Source organism: Crocodylus siamensis, chromosome 15, assembly GCF_052110815.1.
Source record: "Crocodylus siamensis isolate JL-2025a chromosome 15, ASM5211081v1, whole genome shotgun sequence".
Classification (NCBI taxonomy): domain Eukaryota; kingdom Metazoa; phylum Chordata; order Crocodylia; family Crocodylidae; genus Crocodylus; species Crocodylus siamensis.
Window position 1 is genome coordinate 11705905 of NC_143409.1, and position 6680 is coordinate 11712584.

General features: G+C 49.1%; 1 pseudogene; it reads left to right on the plus strand.

The window, feature by feature from the left end:
- The first annotated feature begins 3293 nt into the window (after positions 1 to 3293).
- On the plus strand, positions 3294 to 6384 carry LOC149852103 (F-actin-capping protein subunit alpha-1 pseudogene; annotated as a pseudogene).
- The last annotated feature ends 296 nt before the right edge of the window (positions 6385 to 6680 follow it).

Sequence of the window (6680 nt, forward strand, 5' to 3'; positions counted from 1 at the left end):
CGAGCCGAGCAGGTAACGGGTCGGGCCGCGCTCCCGGCTCCGGGGGAGGAAGGGGTGGCACCCAGCCCGGGGTCGGCAGAGGCGCTTCATGTGCCTGGGTGTTGTTTTGGGGGAAAGGAGGATTTCCCTCTGTAGTGCCCCTCCGCCTGTCCCGCTGAAGTTAGTGCTGGTTGGTACGTAGGCGGCTGCTGTTTGGGGGTCCGGAGGCTGCTGCGGGTGCTGTTTGGCTGGCTGTACGCTGGGCAGGCAGGGATGCCATTTCAAGTCTTTGCTGTTCTCATGCAAGGGGTGAGCGGTATTATTGATCTACCCAGCTGGGTAGAGCACCCGGAGGCTTCCCACTACTAGCGTAGTGCCTAGCTGAAAGGCAGGAAGGCCCAACAGTTGCCTGATAGCATCGTGTAGCCATGGAGCAATTTCCAAATCACTCAAGTGAGATGTTAAACAGTGTCTCTTCTGCAGTGCAGTTTTTGTGGACCTGTGTTGTTTTAGTCTGCTCTGAGCCTGCTCTTACTGGGTACCAGCCATAAAGTGTGGGGGGGGGGAATTGCTGTTTCTATGCGCTTGAGCCAACCCTGGGAAAAAATGTACCTGGAAGATGTAGCAATGCTGGAAGAGCAGCAGCAATGAGGTCTGAGTCTTGTACCAGTTTACCAAAAATGGTTGGGCAGAAATTGGGCAGGACTGAGTCTTCAGAAACAGGTAGTGATAAACATCCGCTGTGAGAAGAGGTTCACTTCTCCCTGCCAGTTCCCAGCGCCCAGAGCACTGGGTGTCAGTCTTGGCACACTCACGGTGCCCTTTTCATTCGAGAACATTTGCATTGATAGGGCAAGACCTTAAACTGGGGTAAACAGAATGAAATTGTGCAGATTTATACCAAAGCAGGATCTGGTTCATACACTTCTTAGGCTCAAGCCACCCTTTGTTAGATTCAAGGCACGCCTCAGGAAACGCCAGCTCTCAGTTTTCACTCATTTTCTGACGATGGAAAAATAATATTCAGAGTGACCTAGACAAATTGGAGGACCGGGCCAAAAGGAATCTCATGAGGTTCATTAAGGGCAAGTGCAAAGTCCTGCACTTAGGACAGAGTAATCCCATGCACCGGGACAGGCTGGGGGCTGACTGGCTGGGCAGCAGCTCTGCAGAAAAGGACCTGGGGGTCATAGTGGACAATCAGCTGAAAATGAGCAAGCAGTGTGCCCTTGCTGCCAAGAAGGGTAACGACATGCTGGGCTGCGTTGATAGAAGAGTTGCCAGCAGGTCAAGGGAAGTGATGATTTTCCTTTATTCAGCATGGATGAGGCCACATCTGGATTACTGTGTTCAGTTTTGGGCCCCCCACTACAGAAAGCCTGCGGACAAATTGGAGAGAGTCCAGTGGAGGGCGACAAAAATGGTGAGGGGGCTGGGGGTGTATGACCTGTGAGAGGGAACTGGGCTTATTTAGTCTAGAGAAGAGAAGACTGAGGGGGGATTGAATAGCAGCCTTCAAGGGGGGGATTCAAAAGAGGATGGAGGTAGACTGTTCTCAGTGATGGCAGATGGCAGAACAAGGAGCAATGGGCTCAAGTTGCAGCAAGGGAAGTTTAGGTTAGATATTAGGACAAATTTTCTCACAAGGAGGGTAGTAAAACACTGAAACAGGTAACCCAGAGAGGTGGTAGAGTCTCCATCCTTGGACATATTTAGGACCCAGCTAGACAAAGCCTTGACTGGGATGATCTAGTTGGGGCTGGTCCTGCTTCGAGCTGGGGGTTGGACTGGATGTGACCTCCTGAGGTCCCTTCCAACCCACATTTTCTATGATTGTATGATTCTATAATACAGGCGACCCTCACCATTCACGAGGGATACGTTCTCGTATCCCTCGTGAATGGCAAAATCCACAACTAAGGCACCGTGTTTGTGAACACGGTGCCCCCGGTGGCTGGGAGGGGAGGCACAGCTCCGGTGGCTCCAACGGGAGTGCGGTGGTGACGGCGGGAGTGCAGCAGTGGTGGTGGGAGCCCAACAGCAGCGAACGTGGAGGTCTCTTTTAAATACATAAAAAAGTGTATTTAAAATGCAGGTTCAGCATTTGCGAATATTGGAAACCATGAAAGCTGAACCCGTGAATAACGAGGGTTTCCTGTACGGCATTTTTTTTGCTGCTCAGAACTCAGGAAGACCACAACAGGGCAGTTTTTCAACACTGTGGGTTCTTATGTGAAACTGTTGGGTTCATCTTTTGACTCAAGTCTGCACACTAACATGGCTAACATTGTGTGTACAGCACTTTTGAAAGGAGCCCAAGCCACCCCAGGGGACCATGGCACCCTGGTTGAGTGTCATCACCCTAGGGAAACTTTTTGGTTTCTGGCCATTAGGACTTCCTGGTACCCTAGTTGTGAGAAGCACTGCCACCTACCAGGAAGAGGTACATTGCCAAGAAGAGCAATGGGCCAAATCCTAAAAACACAGTGTTTCAGGTACTGGAGGCCACATGTTCCTTTGAGCAGAATATGGGGCCTTTCAGCCAAAACCCGTGAGGCAAGAAATATGTTCAACACTTGCAGGGTGGTTTGGCAAAGCTTCCAGCATGAATTATAGCCAGTCTGGTCACTGCTGAAGGAAAGAAGGATGTGCTAGGAGCACAGAGCACATTCTGCAAGGAATCGATTTTGTTTCACATCCGTACAAGCCAGGCCTGCGTGCAGGTTCCCGACTGCCCACTCCACTCAAATCTTGGATTAAAAGTGAGTCTGGGGATGGCTTTAGTCAGGGGTGCCCTGCATTATGCTGTCTTTGGATCGTAGCCTGCAATGTATGGACCTGTGTTACTTGTTCAGGAGCTATCAGTGTCCAGGATAAATAGAGGTAACTAACTCCAGATAACACCCCTTTTTTTACTGACTTTCCAAGGAAAGCATCCTGTGTTAATGAATTAAGAGGGACTGGAAACCCTTGTTATAATCTGGGCACTATTATTTTAGGCTGAGAGGCAAAGTTTTGTGCAAAGTTTCCTGAGGTATTTAAGCCAATGTTTGGCAAAACTAAGAAGCTGCAGATAAAATTGGGCAAAGATGGCCCATTTCACCTGGAGAGAAGCAGAAAACCAAAGCAAGGGAAACCAAGCAAATGGGTTTACCTCCTTCACACCCCAGACTTTCAGCACATGGGAAGTTTCCTAAATCAAGTGGATCAAACAGGGCGACTGAGGAATATAAAGTGACCATAACTCTACATCTGCAGGCAGTTTGGATCCTCAGTGCCCAAACTATGTAAGCTGATAAGAAGGCAATGCTGGCTGTGATGCATCTCAGGCTGGTGCATCACCTATCCTCCTGAAAGCTTCCAAACAGATGCTGGCTGTGAATAAGCAAAAAGGTCCATTTGTCACCTCCCGTAGACAGTGGCTGAAGCCACAATGCTGTCAAGTGATCAGGCTGAGATTGCACCTTTGATGCAGCCCTGGCAACATCAGTGTGGAAAGAGTTTTCCTGGGAGCAAGCTAGTGCACTTAGCACAAGATGGCATCCCCAAAAGCCACTGTGTTTGGTAAGTACATGGGTTGCCCGCTGGGTCGGGGACCGAAATAGCCCTCAAAACCACGGATGGAGATGAGCAGCGGTTAGGTGTTGGGAAAGGAGTTTCTTGGCAGAATCCCTCAATATCGTAATTACTATTATGAAACAAAGTTCACCCTGTTCAGGGATCATATCCAGTTAGATTAAAATTTTAGGACTCCCCAAAGAGATGGGTTGCTTCTGTCCATAGCTTGTCAGTAACTGCTGGTCTGTGAATGACATATGCTAACAAGAAACAGATGCTAATACAGTTAATGCACTATTCAGACAGTCCCACACTGTGGGTGACCTTCAGAATACCCCCATAACTGCTAAGCCACATCTCAGGATTAGCTATGGTTAGAAGATGGAGGAAGGGTGGGCTCGTAAGAAGATGGAGACATCTATGATTTCAGTGGGATTATGGAAGCACTGTTGGCTGGTTGCTGTAGATAAAAGATCTGCAGGATGGAGGTGGTATCCCATAGACGGTAGCTCTGTGTTTGACATAAAAGCAATCTGCTCCATCACTGGTGTGTGTAGTAAGTTGCCTATGGAGCCCTCCATTAAGCAAAGTTTGGAGGCCTCCGTGCGTTGCTTGGAAAGGAAGCAGCTGTCATTGCCTTTTGCTTTGCCTTCCTTTCAGGTGAGGGGCACCTGGGATCCTCCAGCCTTGCCCCGATGCAGCGAATGCCCAGGAGCCGTCTCCTGACCAGAGACGAGAAGCTGCAGGTGATGCGAAATCTCTTGAAGCAAGCTCCACCCGAAGAGTTCAATGAGGTTTTCAATGACCTCCGCTTGCTGGTGGATGATGATAGCCTGATGTCCCAGGAAGCTGCCTGCCTCTGGGCCCTGCACAACAAGGTCTACTTCACCCCCGTCAGGCAGGAGGAGTGTGAGGTGCTGCTGACCCGCCACAACGAGCTTGAGGAAAATCGCTTCCTTGACCCCCAGAAACAAGTCTCCTTCAAATTTGACCATCTGAGAAAGCAAGCAAGTGACTTCCAGGCTCATGCCCAAGAGGATAAAAAAGGTGAAATGTGGAGAAGGGCCCTTTATGAGGCTCTAAACATATATGTCAGCAGCCACTATGCTGAAGGACTTTGCAGTGTCTTCATCAAAGACACGGCTGTCCGGAAAATCCTTGTGGCCTGCATTGAGGGTCACCTGAACAGACCCTCTGCTTTCTGGAATGGCCTTTGGAAATCCGAATGGACTGTCGGCCTGACTCCCACTTCCACGTCCGCCCAGGTGACCGGGACCATCGATGTCCATGCTCACTACTTTGAGGATGGCAATATCCATTTGACAGTGTGCAAGGAAGTAAGTGGGACTCTGCCCATCACCAGTGAAGCTCAGACTGCCCAGGACTTTGTGAAGCTGGTAGAGAAAGCAGACAACCAACTCCAGGCTGACCTGGCAGAAGAATACCAAAAGATGAATGATTCCCACCTGAAGGCTTTCCGGAGACAGCTGCCCATCACCCACAGCACTATCGACTGGGAGAAAATGGTAACAGCGAGGATTGTGGAGGCTCCCGCTGTTCGTTGAAAGATTACTGCTTGCAGCATCTGAATAAAATGATAACATGGCTAGAGATGGGAGCAAGGTCTAAATACTCTTAAAAACCAATAAAGAAAAGTGGAAAAATGAGAAAGTCCAAAAAAAGATGGGGATAGGAAGAGTTTTATGGAGTCACAAGTCATAAGTTTAGGGGTTTCCATTGACCAATGCTGAGTGCACTAGAAAGGCTCGTATAGGGCACCCTGCTACTTAGGCCTGAACCCAGGCTCGTATCTAGCTATAATCTGCCAATCATTTCCTGTTCTTGTCCCCCAGAGCCCTTTTAGGAATCAATATGTCCACTTCTTGTCTCTCCTTTTGTGCTTTGTATATATGGGAGAATAAGGTAAAGCAGATGGAGAGGGGCAGCTTGTGTTGCTGGGGGTGGTTGAGAGTAACCCTTAAGAGACATCCTAAATACAAGTGTGTGATGAGGAGTGGAACATATATACATACGTGTGTGTGTGTGTGTGTGTGTGTATGACATGCACACACCTGAATAACAAGTTAGACCTGTGTTTTGGTTTGTTAACAAAGTTGGAGGGAATTCAACAAAGAGCATATCAGGTAGTGGTGTGTTCTAGTCGAGCAAGCACTGGAGGACCCCAACAAACTGTTTTCTACTCTTGGTCCTGCCACTGGCCTGCTGGGTGACCTGGAACAAACCCCCCCCCGGTCTCTGTTTTCCTATCTGTAAAATGGGGATAATGACCCTAACCTGCCTAGTAAATATAGTCTCTGGTGCCCAGATCTCTAACTTTTCTTTGATAATTCGGTCTAAGAGACTCAATAATGCATGGCTTGGTTAAATAGCATCTACTAGCAGCAGCAGTTAGGTGAAGAGAGCTGATTTTCTTCAAGTATTTTAACATTCTTAACACCAGAAAGGGAGAGTGCTTTAACTAGAAGAACTAATTTGTTACTGAGCCAAAGCAAAAATAGCTTGAGTCTCACGCAGATCTTCCCGAGGTGTTTGCCTGTGGAATAGACCTCGGGGGAGTTGCACAATCCCCTGAAGTGCAGGCTAGGATGTGCTGTGGGCATGTAGCAGGCTGGCTGTATTCTGCACTGCAGTCCAGAGGTGTGAGTGCAGCTCATGGAAATACTTAGCTGAAGCACTGATAATAGCACAGCCATGGCAGCAAAGCTTTGTCCCAGGCTGCAAAGCCTACCCAAATAAATACCTGGGTTGCTTTCCCATACTGGGCACTCTGCTACACTGCTAGTAGCACCTGAGCTAGATAGCTAGCTGACTGCTCTCTTGGAGAAGTCTACGCGTGCTACAGTCACCCCTCTGGATTGCTGCGTGGTCCCTATAAGTCAGCACCAAATGTAAGACTCGGCCGCTGCCCAAAGGGATGAGTTGCCTCACTCTGGGAGTGATGCATGTTTTTTGTGCCCTTCTGCAGCACTATGTTACATCCATTTACCAGGTTCAGCACATGTGGCGGGTGCCTTCCACTATATCCCTGAGTTTCGCTGTGCTTCTTCCTGGCACCATCAGCGGCAGGGTCAACACGCCCCTCACCTTTGCCATGCTGCCAGGTGGCACTGGTGGCTGCGGTG